The following is a 19,632-nucleotide window of genomic DNA, read 5'->3' on the forward strand; positions in this document are numbered from 1 at the left end:
ATTGATGAGAACAACCTTTGACTTCCGGTTGTTTATTATATTAGAATTCTGAACAAAATCTAACAAAATGTTAATGCTTGGCTCCCCAAATTTAACATTAGTATTATTTATATATTGTATAGTTCATGAGATCCTAGGTTAACAACCAACAACCATGCAGTTTCATAGGATCTGATCGAAACGTTCCTAGTACTACATCTTAAAGTGAAATGAATCTTTCATTGTTAAATTGTTTTATTTTTACATTATTATATGTTCCAAGTTGGTATGTTTTAGTGTTTTAGTATAGGGAGGAGGCAAACACAATTTAAGCTTGGAGAGAAATTACTACTCGGTATTTCATTGCGTATGGCTTAATTCGTCACATGCTAACTACCATTCTCGTAACACTAACATGCAATGACATTAGACATGCATGTTACTAATGTCATTATATATTACAAATTTGGGGGTCGGTGGTGCAGTTGATTGGTACTCCGTGCAGTCAATTTTGTACCTAGACAATTACAAAGGGGTTGTTGGGTTCTACAGCAACGTGTAACTCACCGTTTCTCTTACATTATTATATTTCGTAGTTTGTTGTGTTGACTATGGAGATGGTCACAAAGGTTGTCTTTTGGCTGTAGTGGGGCTGATATCGGTAGCCTAATTCCACCGAAGATTAGTGGTTATGGGTTGTTGATTTGGTTTTATCGACAATCCTATTCTTTCATTTGCTTCATAAAATTGTAGTTGCTTTTTGATGTTTGAGGTGCATGTTTGGTGTTCGATGAAATGCTTGACGCTTTAACTTTGCTTTATCTATTTGACATACATGTCAACAGCTTAATTAAATACTTAACATAGTTATCTTCCAGTTCCACCAAGATACTTTTACACTAATCTGTTTTTTAGTGATTCATTGAAGCTCAGGTTTAATTAACTTTTAAGTGTGTGCGCCCAAACACTCCCGGCAACAAATTCGCTCTTAATAACAATGTTTTCAACAGGTACGCTTAATTAGGTTTGTTGCAATCTGATATATAGCTTAATAGCTGACAAACTGTTAGTGCATTCATGCTTCGTTCATTGCCTTTGGTCTCCTTTTACTTTGCAAAACGTTTCAAGTATTGCGTCTTTAAAGAAAGAAATATTTACCATCGGTATCATAAGAGGCCTTTTTATAAACCTAAGTGTACAGTCTCAAAATATCAAAAGAAGTTGCTGCATATATGACACAAATAATTAATTCACATTTTCTCTACCTTCTTTTGTAAGTTGTTTAATAACTAGCTGGCCTAATTTTTTAAACGAAAATCAATTTTACTCGCTTATATAAGTAAATTAAAAAGCGCATCATAAGCGTCATCACTGTATATGTAAAATGCATGTCACTATTACATCTCTTTTAGTTACTTAGCAATAGGCTCCAAAGATTTGCACTATAGGTTAGATAGACCCATAAGGCTCCAAAGGTTTGCACTAGAGGTTAGATAGACCCATATACATTTATTTTTTATTAAATTAATAATATTAATGTGTAGTGACACTTGACGTGGAGGCGATAATTTACACAGGTATCGGAACTTGGGGTCATGCGTACATGAACGCTACGGATTTGGATCTTGCAGAGGTTGGTATTAAGAAAGCACTCGAGGTCAGACCGACTTTTTTTGACCTTTTTTTAATAAAGTTATTAGTATTAACGTGTACTGACAAGTGACGGAAACGCTAATTTGCACAGGTATTAGAACTCAATAGCACAAACCTAAAGGCTTTGTAATAAAGGGCTCAACTGTAGACATATACTGGAACAAGAAAACTGGCCTGCTTTGAAGTGTCCAACCTCACATTAGAGCGGTTCGTTTAAGTGTTTAACCTCAACTGTAGACATATACTGGAACAAGTTACCTGTTCGCAATGCATGTCTCCTCACAAGTCGGGTAATAGGTCGGTCGGTTTACTTTGTCATCTCACAAATCCGCCGCAGCATGTGGGTTAATAACACAACGCACGTCTCTTTTTTCACGGTGTGATGCACCCCCGCAACACGGGGGGTCAAAAATCTAGTTATTTACAAAAATCGCTCTTTACATCTTTTATTATTCCTTTTAAAAGTGCTACTTTTATTTATACTTCATGAAGTGTTGTTTGTAACCATTGTTACTAATTTATTAGTTTACCATGACCAATACTCGAGGTGTACCAATACTAGTAGAGGTGTGCAAAGTTGGTTTGGTTATGGAAGACTGCTTAACCACAACCATAACCGAATGGTCGGTTAACCACATGTCCGTTAACCGCCGGTTATGCATGAGTCGGTTTCGGTTAAGCTCGGTAAATTGTCCATTTTATATGTATTTTTTTTCCATATTTTTCTTTGTTTTAGTTGAAATTGGTTATGTTATGGTGTTACGAGCTTAGCTATGAAATTTCATAGCTGAAATAAGCCGATTCCAAGTGTAGTTATGTTATTTTAAGCTATGTTATAGACAATTGCAACATAAATTTACATGTTTGAATCTGGAAATGAATGTATAAAAGATGAAAATATATAGAGGCCATCCAAGACTAGCCCCTATTTCTAGAAATACCTAAAATGGTCATCCAAGAACAGTTAGACCACCCAAATAAAAGCTACCATACGACGGGTTATGTAACCATCCACATTCAGACACATGTCTGTATAAAAAGTCGACCATTTTTAAAAACCGACATATTTTGCTCAAACCTGACGAGTTATTAATAAACAGTTTGTCTGTTTGAAGTTTTGTTTCCATCAGATCCGACTGTATAAAGTACGATCGGGTGACCAATCTAAACGGTCGGATGTTTATAAAAGCGCTCGGGTGGCCAATCTAAATGGTTAGATTCTTATAAAAAACGGTTGGGTTTTTATAACAACAGTTGGATGGCTAATCTTGTTAACAGGTGAGGGATTTTATTGGGGTGGATGGCAAATGAAAACGGGTGATTAACAGTTTTTGAAGCGGCCATTTTAGGGATTTTCGAAACAAGGTTAATCTTATAACCCTTTTGATGAAAATGTCCATTTTTGGGATTTCTCCATAAACTATGCATGCAGTTTTCTCGGATCTGATCTCTGCTACATCTTAAAAGTCAACTGAATCTTTTATTGTTAGACCTCTTTTTGCATAAAACTTAATAGTTTTAATTGTTTTATTTACATTATTATATGTTCCAAGTTGGCATGTTTTAGTATAGAGAGGAGGCAACGAAGAACACGAATTAAGCTAGAAGAGAAAGAAGTACAAACAATGCAAAGACTTAATTAATGCAATATCGCATGCTAACTACCCCACCATTCACTAACATGCAAAGGCATGCATGTATGGAACTTATTAACTTAGTGACTACTTGTTTTTATAAGCATCTAATTAAGTTGCCACTAAGTTTCTAAGCGGCGATTTCTGGCTACTAGCCTCTTACTAATTACCTACCACACTTGACCTCTGGTTAATGAAAATTACAAATCATGTCCTTATTGAGAATATCTTTGTTGATTCTAATAGGAACCGATAATTCTTAAAAGAGCAAAGCTCGTTTTCAATGATCTTAATGAGCCAAAGCTTGATTGTTAGTTAAATGTAGAAAAGTGATATTATCCCTTGACAAACAAGAAATCAATATAATAAAAAACCAACATAGAAGATGAACTTGCTTAAACCGTACGAAGTTGCAAGACCAAGCTAATATTTAAGAAAAAAAAACACCTACCTATGTTAATAAACAAAATCTTTCATCTTCTCAAATTATCATCGACAGTATTTCTCTAAAAATTACTGAGCTATTGTCGAACCTAGACATTAAATAAGAAATTGTTAAAACCAAGTGTACAAACATAAAACAAATATATCGGTTGGCAATTTTATATATTAAGTAAAAACAGTACTAATTTAAATATCAAAATATGAAACAAAGTTGAAATTTATCTTCTGCTCGCTATCAACTTCTAGTTAGTACCATAACAAGTTTAAAAACGAAACCTAAAACAAAGCGTTTACGTCATATTTGTTGGGTTTAGTACGGGTGTAGCCCTGCCCATCATGGGTTGGACAATTGAAGACTTGAAAGTTGAAAGGTGGAGTGATTTGGCCACCTACCCAACTTTAGTAGCTTGTTTTATTTTATTTCTTGTAACTTGTTGGAAAGAAATAAACCCTAGTTAGCCTCCCTATATAAATAATACCCTATCATGTAATTTGTTAAGCACCTCAATAAGAGAAGAGCGTTCGTTTCCTTTGGATGTATAAGGAGATCCTGCTTTATTTATCACAAAACAAGATTGTTGAAATCCAAACCTTATTTTTGACACAATACCGTATCATGTAATTTGATAAGTTGATTCTTTAATGAGTGACCATGCACACTTTTCAAGTACCATAGGACTCTTGTTGTGGTGTCCATATGATTTCGTCATGTCATGGGTTGGATACAAGCTGACTAAGAACATTGACAGAGGGTGCTACAATTTAATTTAACGGATTACCAGATGCGAGTTTAACGAACAATGTTTATTTTTGTAGGGTTGTAAAACTCTTTTTCATTCTCATGTGTAGGCCCTCTTGAAACCATCCATAACTTGCTTTTATATCGCCTACAATTTAAAAAAAAAAGTTTCGACATAGGAAACCTAGCTCGGAAAGTCTCTTCCCCTAGTCTTCATTTCAACATTGTTTTTTACGGTTGATGAACTCTACCTTATTGTCACTGCTAGGCCAAAATACTGTTTTCTTCATAAAATCTTCATTTCAACTCCGTTTTCCTTCTCGTTTGCGGCCACGTCTTCATATTTCAATTCTCTATCATCTCATAGACCATTACTTTCATTTCCACTCCATCATGAATGCTCCAAATTAGCTTCTTTAAGCTCCGTTAAGCTCCGCACACATGTAACCACAAACGCAGTCAAAGTAATCGTGTTCACAATATATAACTAATCAAAACACATGAATTTACACACTTAATACACGTATTTTTACCCACACATCAATATACTAGTGAGTCATTTTATAAATATATTAAATAGCTACAGCAAGTCCATAGAACTAAAAAACATACAAAATTATCCAAACATTCACTATAACCCTATATACACAACCATTTAAAAACTATATTCGACTTTATGCAACCTCCTTTATCCACCACAAGCTACAATCTCTTTGCCACTTACCAATACACAAAAAAAAAAACTGTATATTAACTACCATTATAGAACAAAATCAAGGAGGAAATATAAATGCATGAGTTAATATAAAGCCCTTTGGGGCTCCTAGAAACACCTAACATTGTATATGATCTATGTTGTCACAAACCCTTTAGCACGCATAGGTGTTGGGGTCAAATGGATAGAAGCAAAGTCAAAGTGAACAAACGGGTCAAAATTAATTAGCCATCCGTGTAATTAACTCTAAAAGTTGAAGAAATTGAAAGACAAAATTATTATTAAAGAGAGAGCATACCTTCATTCATCTTCCACGTTCTAACGGTCACAAGGTAATGATATAAACACCTTTAAAGTACGCTCTACAAATTCGTTAATTTCATCTTTAGGAACCATTCTTTTTTTTATTTACCAGCTACAACATAAAGATAGATACAAGTCATATTACATTTTAAACATATATATATATATATATATATATAGGAGTGTATAAATTTAATATGCTTGCCATATGTTCTTTGTAACTAATAGCAAAATCATACATATATAGCCATCATAACACAATAACCACACTCCCATCCTTTAGGTTGTTGACAACACTAAAAAAATAACTAAATTAACAATTAGTTAATTAAAATATAAGCATAAACAATTTGGAATAAATATAAGAAAACTTACAACCACCATAGCCCACATCATTTTTTTTATGGCTTTACCAAATAATTTTGTAATTTTGTAATCTGAAGGATCATTTGTATCTTTAAGTGAATTAAATATGTGACCCTTCCAAGTTTTCAATATTGGATTATGTTGAAGTAAAATCAGTACCCAATGTCGCATGCGTAAGTATGCAAATGTTTTGAGTTAAACAAGTTTACAAATAGAACTACACAACACTCTTTCATAACTACAAGAAGGTTAAAGTTTTAATAAAATTGATCGTGATATGAAAAAAAAATACCGGATTCTAAGCAATTCCATAAACAATTGTTTGTCCTTGTGAAAAGATATGACATTTTTTATGTGCTTGATCACATATTCTTCATTATCCAAACAAGATCACCCTCAATATACTCCCAGCTTCATACAAATACCTAAAATAAAAGTAGAAAAGAAATATGATAAGGTTAATAACCAAGTTGTTATTGTTTATAAAAGCTAATTGCGTCATTGCATACGTTTTGTTGGTCTTCCTTTTTTTATTTATTCATGCATCCAGTGGATCTTAATAATAGCTTATATTAATAATTCATTTGTCAAGATGTGAGATGTGAATTAAACCAAAGGATCTTAAATTTATGCAGACATCAAATGGTACGTTTCCTCAAGAAATTCATTCGGTTTAATATTTTCCTCCGTTTTGTAGTTTGTTTGTAAACAATAATTTTAAGAATCGTATAGGATAGTGAACCGGTCGTCTTATTGGCTCACTAGATGGTTAGAATGAAGAATAGTTAAGAAGACTTAACCGGATGGGTTCTGTTAGGGGTCTATACGGTTCGGATTGGGCTGGGTTGGGTTGGGTTTGGGATAGAACCAAACCGAAAACTGAAACTTCATTTTTGAATTTATGAAAACAACTTGGTTTCGGTTTTATTGGTTATCAGTTTGATTCGGTTCGGCTTTGGCTTTTCTGGTTTTGCCATTTGGGAGAAATTTTGGGCCGAAAAGAAATATATTCAAAGAATGAATTTGAGCCTAAATCATTTGTTAATTAATTACTAATTGTTATTATCAAAGAAAGAATATTTGAGTTACATATTTATTAAATTCTAATAAATAAGTTAAAATAAGAAATAACAAATGAAAATCTATACATCAAGTTAGGTTCAACTTTTTATTACACACAAAGCCGAAACCGAAACCGAAACCGAAACCGAAACCGAAACCAAAACTTCGTTTCAAAATTTTTGAAAACCATTTGGTTTCAGTTAAAATAGGTGTGTAACATAAATCAAACCCCACTATAATCATAGCCGATGTTTGTCCAACGAATTTTATATAATATATATATATATATATATATATATGAGTATTATTACAGGACTGTTAAATTATTTAAGAACTTGAAAGAACTCTTGAAAATTAACGTTTTTTATAAACATTTTTGTATGTTAATGTTATTTAAGTGTAGTTTTATCATTTTTATGTCTATATTTACGGTTACAATTTTGAAAATTTGTTTTTATACCTAACTATGTTTTGTTTTACACATGTAAGTTTGTTAGTACTTCAATTTTACACATATGTAAACTTATGATTAATATAGTAATAAAATATTTTTTATATAAAATATGATAAAACTACTCTTAAATAATGTTAATATATAATTTTTTTTTGTTGTTGTTTAGAGTTCTAAGAGTTCTTAACTTTTTTAGATTCTTAAATGATATCAACCATAGTTTTGATGGTTCTGCATCTAAGTTAGATACGTTACAACCGTACATTCACTTTCCTCTCATAATATATCTATATAATCTAATAATGTAAAATACTTAAAAATTCATTCTTAGCCAAAAATTTCCGCTCAAACTATTTCCTATTTTTAGTAAAAAAAAATTTATGTCAGTGTAATCAAAACATATCAATCCATCATTTAATCAAATAACTAATTACCTAAATTATAGAGATTAAAAATATGCAAGTATTTGTGCCAGAATAATAAAAAATATTTATATATTTAATTAATGAAATCATATCTACCTTTGTTTTATTAAATTAGTTTATAAACACTTTTCAGTGTATGAGATGAATGTGATAAAAATTACTGGATGATATTTATATGTCTAAGAAAATAAAAACAAGAATACATTATGAATGAATAACAATTTTATTCTTACGTATTCATTTAACATCCATGGAGATTCTGTAGGATATATGTTCAATTTTTATTTAAAATAAAATTAATATAACGATACTCTCGTTATATAAGGGAAATACCATGTACAAAAGCGAAAAAGAAATAAATATAAAGTACAACTTATATAAATATCAATATTCAAGCCGACGTCTTTGGTGAAAGCTTCAACACAAACTTCTTGACTTGAGTCGTCTACCAATTGAATATCTTCACCTTCGACTTAGTTTTCCTTGTTATGGCTATAGATTCGTGTTCTTGACCCAACTCCGTTGACTGCAATAAAAGATGAACGAAACAATATATAATTGAGCGTGGTTGAGGCACGTATTCAATACGCTTCCCTTAAACTAGATTTCGGGTCTCTACTAAAGAGCCGTCTGTCTCCCAATGTACAACAACCGGAACAGTGTGTGTACTACCGGAGATGACACATGCACCCGAGATTGCATTAGGTAAAGCGGTGTTATTGAAAAGAAAATTTATGGAAGAATAAGATGGTGATGGAAACAAGTAGAGAGTATTCCTCTCTATAAGTTTTCACATATGAAGTCTTCAATTGTTATTTCTCCAAGAATTCTTTCTCTCTATTTTGAGTGAGACATACAAGAAATCTTATATAGATCCATGCATGGATGAAGAGTCTCTTATTAATTAGAGACTTAATATTAGACATTAAAACTCTAATAAAGTGACATAAGTGATCTAGTTAAAAGACATAAAACATCACTTAAGAGGTAGCCTTTAATTCATCACTTGAAGAGTCATATTTAATAAAACCACCAAATATCCATTCATCATATTTTCCAACAGTCTCATCCATCTCTTTCAAATATGTAATCAAAACGTGTTTTAGTCATGCTATTTTTATATATGATGTTCTCTTTTTATGTTATTTATAATGAAACATCTTATAATCTTTTGTTAGAATTCACTATTTCATTAAAAAATATAATTACAACTTATAAAATTAGTAGGTTCATCCTTTTCGTGGTTATGAAGAAATTGCGTGAGAATGCACCACGTATTCGTATGAATATTCCATTAGAAAATATAATCTGAACTTATTAAACTATTTTAATTTAATAAAGTATATATATATTTTAATTCAATCATTTAATTTATATAGTTTAATTGTATTTCTTTTGAGCTTTCCGTGCATCACATGGACTTTGAAGCTAGTATCTTAATAATAATCTTAAATATATATAAACGAAACGTTTAAAAGCTCTCTGGTTGATCCCTACATTCTCACAAGCCACTAGATTGCATTATTTGTAAATGGAAGCTTCTCATGCATTTGACCCGAATTCACGGGTATAGATCTAACCAAACCACGATAGTCCTTAAACGGGTTATAACATCTCATTAAATTAAAAATCATCTCATCAAATATTTGATATGGAAATCCTATAAAATAGGAATATACTAAAAAATAATATCTTATTTAAAAAAAGATATTATTTATAATTAATTAAGAAACAATTTAATAGTAGAAAAATAAGCCGGTCATGGGTCTCACCAAACCTATATAGAAACCGGGTTATAACATCTCATTTATTTATGAAATTATTTCATCATCAAATCCTAAATATATTATTAACTTCGTTACAACAAAAAAATTTAAATTCAAAAAATATATATTAATATTATAAAGGAATAATATAAGACAACCTCGTAGCACGGAGGATAAAAGCTAGTAAATATATATACACGAAATCTCCCTACATTATCTCAAGCCATCATGTTGCTTTATTTGTAAATGGAAGCTTCTATTACATTTTACCCGAATTCACGGGTATGGGTCTCACCAAACCCAGATAGCCCTTAAACGAGTTATGACATCTCATTACATTAAAAATTAATCTCACAAAATACTTGATTTGAAAACCCTATAAAATAGGGATATACTAAAAAGTAGCATCCTATTTAAAAAACAAATATTATATATAATTAAAAAACAATATTATAGTAAAAAGAAACTAACGGGTCATGGGTCTTGCCAATCCCAAATAACTTTTAAACCGGGTTATAACATCTTATTTATTATGAAATTCTTTAATCATCAAATTTTAAGTATATATTATATATATGTATATATGCTAAAGTTAAAATACAAAGTATAAAAAATTGAGAACGGTCAGAAGGAATCTAATCCATTAATCTTAGATTTGGATGGTGGAGATTAATCTAAGAATAAAAATTGATGAAAATGACATGAAAGTAATAACTCATTTATGATGACCCTCTATCTCCACATGCAAGGCGTATGTCAATTTCTCCATCATTTTAAAATGTCCATAACTTTTTCTTACGACATTTTTTTAGATTTTTTTTATCATAATAACAAGTGTTTTTTTATCTTTAATATGAATATCATATTGTTATATATAAATAAAAAAAGTTAGTGAGTTTTTTTATATTTTGTTATTTGGTTGTCCATTGTGTTTTTTAATTGAGTTTTTGTATGCATTGTGTTATAATTTTGGTCATTGTGTTCTTCAATTGGTACTCATATTAAAAATAAAATTAAAACAAAGATTACATCATTGTGTCTTTTTGTTCGCCATTGTATCTTTGTGTTCAACATTTGTCTTTCTACTTATCATTGTGCTTTAGTCATTGTGCTCAACATTCACTTAAGTTGAGAAAAATAATATTATGTTCATTGTGTATTACGTTCTAGTCATTGTATAATATGTAGATTCCATTGTGTTTTATGTTTCAGCCTTTCAGGCCATTGTGTTATATGTATTTACCATTGTATCTTATGTTTCAGGTCATTGCGTTATATGTATTCATTATTATGTTTTACGTTTCAGGTTATTGTGTAATATGCATTAATCATTGTGTTTTATGTATTATATAAGTTGTTGGTATTTTTCATTTACATATCATTACACAACGGTGTTATTAGTATTTAAAAAAATCACAATGATAAGTTGAAAGACACAATGACGAAAAAACACATTGACAAACAAAAAGATACAATGGTAAGCAAAAAGACACAATGATGTAATTTTATTTTTATATAACAAAATCATACTCATATTAAAAATAATAAAACGTTTGTTATTATGGTGAATTTTAGTTTTAAAAGAATATCATTTGAATAAGTTATAGACGTTTTAAAATGATAAGAGAATTAACATGTGACTTGCATGTGGAGAGACAAAATGTGTACTATTACTTTTATACCATTTTTATGTGGTTCATACTTGACATATGTCAATTAGTTATGACTTCTCACACTTCTTATTTTTGTTGGCCTTTGTAGAGTAACTCAACGCTATATATATAGAGGTGAGATCTGGAGAGAACTTCTCTTAAAAAGAGAACTAGAGAACTAGTAAATAATTATTTTTAACTATTTTAAAAAAATATTTTGTGATTTTTTTTCTTTCCTCCTTCTAATAAGTTGATAATGATACTAAAAAAAAACTTGTCGTTTTAGTGCATATGTGCACTAATGCCTATTGCATATATACAGTAGTGTTTTATTACATATAATACAACACAATTGCATTATACAATACACACTATTGAATATATGCAAATACAACACTAATAATTGTATGCAATACACACCATCGCATATATGTAATACAACACTAATGCACATATGCACTATGTCGATTTTTTTTTAAATTTTTATATATAATATAACATTATTGTACATATACAATACAAACAATTGCATATATGCTAATCAACACTATTGCACATATAAAAATACACACTAGTGCACATATGCATTAAGAAAAAGTCGACGTATTGCATATATGCATTACGAGTTTTTGTTTAATTTTTTTTTAGTTTTTATATTTTTTTGTGGTGAAGAATCTATCTATTCAAATAAAAGCCTACCATTTTTGTCACTTGTCAATACCATAGCCCTCCTCACATTTTTCTCAACCAATTTTCATATATGGTCCTTATCTTTTAAGTCATTTCAATGTATGACATTAAAATTATAGGTTTATTTACTACGTATAATAACTATTCTCCATATGGATTGACAAGAGACGATTAGTGAATTTTGAAGTCTTAATTAAAGTGCTTATTATGGTTTATATTCAAAATAACAAACAATAAACGTTCGATTCATAATATGTGGAATGAGAACAATCGACTTGGATTAAATCCTAATAACGTCAGCGGCTAAGGCTTAGCCTTTAATACCTAAAAATACATAGGATTTTAAAACTAAAAGTTTTAAGGTTGACCCGAAACCTAGAATTCGGACCCAAGAACCAACCCGAATTACTTCACTTCAGGTTTGGGTTAGTATATTCTTGGGTTTGAGTTTCTTGGGTCGGGTTAGTTTGGGTTCAGGTACGTATTTTTCTGAGTTGGGTTTCATGTTACGGGTAAAAGTGACAGCCATACTTTCAACGATTATAAATAAGAATCACTACTTTCACTTTATGCAACTTTAAATCTTCCAATATTCTTCTAACTCAGAATAATCACTATTATTTGAACATGGTTTTAATGTTAGTATGTATTTTTCATTTTCCTGAGAATTACGTTCATATGAAATAAACAAATCATTTTGTTATATTTAAATTTTCGGTTTTTATGTTGCTTGATTATACAATTTTTAATTGTAAAATATAAAGTCAATTAAAAATTTATCATACACAGAATATTAATGACAACAAATTTATCATGATCAATCAATTTTAAATTGTAAAGATTTTAAGAATGATTATATCATCAAAGTTCATGTATATTGTTTTTGGGATAATCACGTTTAAAGAGCAGATGTTTTCAGATGACATCATATTAATTAATTAAAAGCTATGATATTTTATGTGTATGAATATTTTTTTATTAGTATCATAGATATATATTATCATTTATCTATAGTTGGTATGTACTTGGAGAACCTTTTTGTCACACGGACAACTATATATGGCTGTATCAAGAGTTATAAGCATGCCTATATGTTACTTTATTAAGAGTTACAAGCAGACATGGACTAAAGATTTTGATTTTTGATAAACAATGTATACCTGCTAATGCAATCACAAATATAGTGTAAAAGGAAGTTTTTACCTATTCGTAACATATTTGTGTAATCTTAGTTATGTAATTTTGTAATTTTTATTTAATTGTAATTGTATTAACAATACATGATCAATTTGTTAACTATATTTCATTTTATGGTCAAAGTTTAAAATTTTAACAATTACCCGTGTAATACACATGCTTCAAACTAGTAACAACATATAAGAAGAATGAAAGAAAAAAAATTTAAATTTTTTAATTAAATTAAATATATTTTATTATTAGTTCTCTAGTTCTCTTTTAAGAAGGAGTTATCTCTTTATCTTTCCCATATATATATATATATATATATATATATATATATTCTTACAAAGTCTTAATTCTCCTTATCTAGAAATGGTCCAATTCCCAAACGCCCAATAAAATAAAAGATTTCAAAAATTGTATAGTTATTAATGTATTTTTGATTTTTTAATGTTAAGGGTTTTCAAAAAGTTGGTTAAAGAACAAAGGCAAAACGTAGACAAAAGGTAAAGAAAAGGCAAAAAGAGGAAACCATGACCCTTGAAAACATCCTACATATGAATGCTGGCGATGGCGAAACAAGCTATGCCAACAATTCCATGATTCAGGTCTGAGTGATACCATAAACATAAGTGGCGCAACTTGTGCCCGCTTGCCTTTTATTTCAATTTTTTTTTACAAAAAAAATGCATGTCTTAAATTACTTGTTCTTGTTTTCTCTCCAGGAAAATGGGATACGAAAAGCTGTGCCATTTTTAAAGAAATCAATCAAGGGTTTGGCTAAGCATGATGTTTTCAAGGACTGTTTTACGGTTGCAGATTTAGGGTATTCGTCTGGCACCAATACGCTATTGGTTGCGTCTAATATTATTGATACATTATATGAGGTTGAAGAGGTAGGTCCCAGCAGAGCCCAGTTGGACCCGCAAGACTCACCTTGAACAGGGACGTCTGCGCAACGACCAACTGCTCCAGCAGGACCCACCATGCTCAGAGAACCTTACGCGCAGTACGCCAGCTGTACCCGCAGGGAAAGCCTCCCAATGGTGAAGTACCCCGCCTGTTCCCGCAGCTGCGGATACAAGCCATCAGGGAAGGCTACACGCACAATGTATTAGCCACTTCAGTAGTCACATGAAGGAATGAGCAAGGCAGGAATACTCCCGCCGAAATGAGCCAGTCCGTATGCTTCTGGAAGATCTTTCGTACTATACCTACTAAGGTATGGGCGGAACAGACAATTTGACCAGAACAGCCCATGAACCAATCACAGGGTGACAGCTCACCGACAACAATACGAGGAGGAGCACCCTCTAGTACTGTTTGTCACTATTAGCCGCTGCCTACTCACCAACCCTTACGATGGGACGTGCGCAGCCTACAGTTGGTAGAACAGTGCGTAGCCGGCAGTAAAGGAACAGTGTACAGCCGACCTTTACTGTTGGCCGAAGCCTATCCACCAACCAGCATGGCCTGTGCGTAGTCCACTGTTGGTAGAACAGGAATACTATTCAGCCGGCTGTACCTTCTAGGAAACCTACCTTCGGCTATAAATACTCCAACACCTTGGAATGGTAAGGACATCATTTGATATCTCAATCTTACCTAGCAATCTTTTAATATATACTTATATTCAGAGCAATCTAGTCTGATTCTCACGCCGGAGGGTGGTCACAAGGAGGAACCCCCCCTTCTCAGTGACGAGCTTACGGTGTCTGTTTTGCAGGTCCCCTGAAGAACAACCTTCTCTGCTAGACCTCATCCTCGTGGGAAACATTACTTAACCCCCAGATTATCTATAATCTGCCCAGGGTTCACTTAGTGTTTCTTCAGAGGTGTGCCAAGAAAATGATCGTAAAATGCAACAGTTTCAAGTGTGTTTAAATGACCTCTTTGGAAATGATTTCAATTCTATTTTTAAGTTATTACCCGACTTTTATGAAAAGCTTAAGAGGGACAAAGGAGAAAGTTTTGGCCCTTGTTTTGTTTCAGCTGTTCCAGGTTCCTTTTATGGTAGACTCTTCCCCGACCAAAGTTTGCACCTTGTTCACTGTGCTAATAGTAACCATTGGCTTTCTCAGGTATCCATAATATCCAACTTTGTAGTTCTAATTATCTGATATGATTATAAGTAAAGTGGGTTCCAAAAAAATATTGGAAATGATAAAACTATTGTCATTCTAATATTTGATAGGTGCCTCAAGGCCTTGAAAATAACGGATCAAATATATGCATGGCAAAAGCAAGTCCTCCGGATGTATACCAAGCATATGGAAAACAATATCAAATTGATTTTACAAAGTTTTTACAAATGCGTTCCAAGGAAGTAGTACGTGGTGGAAGCATGATTCTTACTTTTGTCGTTCGGAGTACTGTTGATCCAAGAAAAGATGATTATTATGCACTCTTGGAGCTACTCGGGCAATCACTTGTCGACATGACGAAAGAGGTATATATATGGTTCTTCAATACCCAAATTCGAATTCAAGATAGTGAATAATATTTTCGGTAAAAGCTCTAGTTATTCCGCTTTGCTCATGTGACTAACCAATTACGCTTTAACTATTACTACCGGGAATGGTTAATGAATCGGACATTAAGTCATTCAATGTTCCATTGTATCTTCCATGTGAGGATGAAGTTAGGAACATTATTGAACATGAGGGATCGTTTTCTCTTGATAACATGAATGGGTTTAAACTAAATTGGGATCCCTACGACAACGATTACACAAACATGTATGATTCTAATGAGCTTAGCCTAATCCACGCGGTAAACATAACAAAACTTATGAGAGCGGTTCTTGAACCTTTGTTGATTTCTCATTTTGGGAATTCCATTATTGACATGCTATTTAAGAAGTTTGGGAAGCTCGTGGCCGAATATCTCACAAAAAAGAAACAAAGAAGCTTTTTGGTAACCATTTCATTGACCAAGATATGAAAAATTAATGTGTTCATAATATCCTACTGGTCATTTTTTGTTTCATGTATTGATATATTTATTCTTGATTTCTTGTCATTGTCCCCTTGAATCCTCTATTTATGAAGGAATAGTTTATTAAATGAAAATAGGAAAATAATCACCAACATCTTATTCAAAAGATAACCAACACTACTTTACAAACTCTCAAACAACTTTTGCAACAGTGAACAATGTATTTTAATTGAAGAATAAGACATACAAACTCTCAAAATTCTCAAATTGGTCCTGCATATACACCTGCTATATAATCTATTATCAACATAATAAAATTGGCAGCTTCACATGTCGTTGTATTGTTTGAAGCGTAAATTGCTAAAAGAAATGCGACATGATATTTAGGAAACGTCCTCTTCTTCGAGTCACGACGGTCCTTGTAGAACCTCATCTCCACATCTTCACTTAATTGTTGAGCCCATACCTTGTTAGCCTCAATGATAGCTCGCCTTCTCAATGCAGTAGCGGTTTTAATTATTAGAGACCACGTTACATGTAGTTTTTTTTTATCTTAAACTTTTGATGCATCATTTATTTAACATAGAAAGATGATAAATCAAACACATAAATTGAATGACCAACTAATCAAAATTTCAGAAGTTAAATGAACACCGGTACACTCTTTTTAAGTGACGATTGCACACGTTGTAACCACTTCGATTCATAAGGTCATAAAAAACTTGGTAACGAATATTACGCACAGGTTAATAAGTATTGTGCAACCGAGATAATAATTGGAACAGAATTTTTATGCAATAAAGAAAGATTAGATGACAAAGTCGTTGAATAAGACTATAAGAGCATCCACCGATATAGGTAAATTTTCAACAATTTGATTTCATCTCTAAAATAGACTTATGCAATATTCATAAATATTTATTCCATATTAATTGTGATTGATTTTTAATCCACATGCAAACCTTCAACTAAAAAGGATTTATAGTCTACCTTTGCAGATTTATTGTTAGGGATTCGGGTATTGCAATAAACACACGAACACAAATAATCTGCAAGAGAAAAATATAAACAAAGATGAACACGCGAGATTTACGTGGTTCGATCGGCTGACCTACATCCACGGCTGCAACCAGGATCTTTTTATTATTTCTTTTTGCCTCACTCGTGATGATGAAATACAAGTACAATAATAAATATATAGATACAGGATTAGGGATTTCCACTCGTTTTACCAAGAAAACTAATATGGGCTTTAATTAAAACAAAGCGGGCCAACCCATTTGATCTCTAATTTTCTGCTCCATAGTTCTCTTGAACCGGAACCAAAACAATCGAGCCTCCATATTAAACCAACAATCTTCCACTTGGAGGCTTGATAATCTTCCTGTCTACCGATGGTCGCTTGTACCTCTTGTAATCTTCCTCGTCTTCCTGGTTGCATCTACCTTCTCATCAGTTAACTTGAACTCCTGTTGAAGCTCCCCCGAGCTCCAACACATCAATCATGGCTACAACTGCCACCGACTCGTTCTTTGTCCCTATCGGCTCCCACACGAACTGCCGAATCCTGGAATACATTGAGAACAAACAACACTCTCCATATTGAGCATGTAATCTTCTAGAGAGACTTTAACCGTTGAAATACTGGTTCTCTTAACCCACTGTCTGGTAACTCTGGCTAAAGCTTTGACTGACTGACTTCCAGTGCTCCCACTGCCACGAAAACCCCTAACTTGTTTCTCTAAACCTTTTCTACCACGTTCAACCTGAATATGACCTGTGGCTCTGGATTTATCTCCTGCAAAACAAACCTTTTTTCTGCCCAATAGACACTGTGAAACGGACTTTGGTCTTCTTCTGAACTGGGCCGGTCACTCCATCAGACGATAAACTAATCATATACAATGAACCCCTCTTTCTGGCTCGAGCTATGACGATATTTCCCTTAACAACTTTCCACTGCCCGTTCCCAAATTTAACCTCATGTCCCTGCTCATCCAACTGCCCGACATGAATCAACTTTTTCTTTAATCTTGGAATCACTCTGACATCCTTCAAGGTCCATGAACTGGCTGAAGTAACTACATTCATGTCACCCATGCCCGTAACATCAAGAACATCATTGTTCGCCAGTACAACCTTACCAAAATCACCTTCATTCAAATTCTGCAATGCTTCACTGCTGTGGGTAGCATGAAATGAAGCACCAAAATCCATGACACAGGAATCAACGTTATCCTCAACACTAAGAACTAAAAACTTATCCTCTGAGTATTCTTCTGCAGTGTTGACTTCTTTCTTTTCAGGCTCTCCGATGTGTAACTAACCTAAGCTTTTAATACCACTTGTTAGGGATTCGGGTATTGCAACTCACACGTAAACACAGATAATCTGCAAGAGAAAAATATAAACGAAGATGAACACGCGAGATTTATGTGGTTCGGTCGGCTGACCTACGTCCACGGGCTGCAACCAGGATCCTTTTATTATTGCTTTCTGCCTCACTCGTGATGAGGAAATACAAGTACAAGAATAAATATATAGATACAAGATTAGGGTTTTCCACTTGTTCACCAAGGAAACTAATATGAGATTTAATTAAAACAAAGCGGGTTAACCCATTTAATCTCTAATTTTCTGCTCCATAGTTCTCTTGAACCGGACCCAAGACAATCGAGCCTCCACATTAAACCCAACAGTTTAAATGAGTGGATAAATTAATCAAACGTTATGGAGCCTTCGACTGGCCAAACTTTAGATGCTGAGTATTCCTAAAATACCTATGCAAATTACACATTTAATTTTTAGGAAAGAAATCTAATTATTTTTTGTTCTGCAAGAGATTATCATATAAGTATCATTTTAAAGATTCTGTTAAGTTATTCAACGATTCAAACAAACAAAAGGAGACTCATAGTTGCTGCTGCATGCTGCAACCGAAAATATTTAGGCACGACGAACACATTAACGTGTTTTACAAACAAATATAGGAAAGACTAACAAAAATAAATAATGTGTTTTACCTGTGAATAGAGAAGAACAACACTCTTGAGTGTTTGATCCCGGAATACCAATCGATAACAATAACAGATCTCAGATCTGTGAATATCCGATTAGTACTAGATCTAGCTCATAATTAACACCGATTCAGTGTTGTATATATATGTATATATATTATCAATAGATTAGTAGTATAATATTAAGGTGAAGCTTGAGAGAGATCTGGACAGCAAAACTTTCCAAAAACTTTTTTCAAAACTTACATTAAAGTGAACAGTAGTCTACTATATATAGAAGGCGACCTGGTTCGCTAACATCCCCTAGCGAACCAGCTTCCCCTTCGTTACATAATTTAACATAGCGAACCACCCCCTGATTCGTTAACATCCCCTAACGAATCAGGAGGGAATACATTATAATGTCTTAGTTCGCTAACATCCCTAGCGAACTAGACTTAACCTTAACGAACTAGTCTTAGTTCGCTAACATCCCTAGCGCACTAGACTTAACCTTAATGAACTAGTTAATAATAAACATTAAATATTACATTAATTGATAAATAAAACATTAACGATAAATACAAAGACTCTAGACGCAAAACCATGCACTAACAGACACCCCCTCGTCTTGAGCTCTT

General features: G+C 32.6%; 1 long non-coding RNA gene and 2 pseudogenes across 5 annotated transcripts; all 3 read left to right on the forward strand.

Annotated features, from left to right (window-relative positions):
* The first annotated feature begins 625 nt into the window (after positions 1 to 625).
* On the forward strand, positions 626 to 1,843 carry LOC143543454 (uncharacterized). Of its 4 annotated transcripts, none has more exons than XR_013137075.1 (3): positions 626 to 667; positions 1,557 to 1,636; positions 1,724 to 1,843. It is a non-coding gene; the product is annotated as an uncharacterized LOC143543454 (long non-coding RNA). The 4 variants fall into 4 exon arrangements; XR_013137073.1 differs by lacking the exon at positions 626 to 667 and adding an exon at positions 711 to 989; XR_013137076.1 differs by lacking the exon at positions 626 to 667 and adding an exon at positions 1,230 to 1,252.
* An 11,901-nt stretch (positions 1,844 to 13,744) lies between these two features.
* Positions 13,745 to 16,091, forward strand: LOC143543443 (putative methyltransferase TCM_000331 pseudogene; annotated as a pseudogene). The gene is made up of 3 exons (XR_013137072.1): positions 13,745 to 13,945; positions 14,894 to 15,139; positions 15,253 to 16,091. The product of XR_013137072.1 is annotated as a putative methyltransferase TCM_000331 pseudogene (transcript).
* LOC143543444 (benzoate carboxyl methyltransferase pseudogene) lies at positions 15,636 to 16,001 on the forward strand (annotated as a pseudogene).
* Positions 16,092 to 19,632: the final 3,541 nt, after the last annotated feature.

The sequence above is a fragment of the Bidens hawaiensis genome, unplaced genomic scaffold (assembly GCF_021521415.1).
Source record: "Bidens hawaiensis isolate Kalapana, Puna unplaced genomic scaffold, B.hawaiensis_p1.1 tig00013121_1, whole genome shotgun sequence".
NCBI classification, from domain to species: domain Eukaryota; kingdom Viridiplantae; phylum Streptophyta; class Magnoliopsida; order Asterales; family Asteraceae; genus Bidens; species Bidens hawaiensis.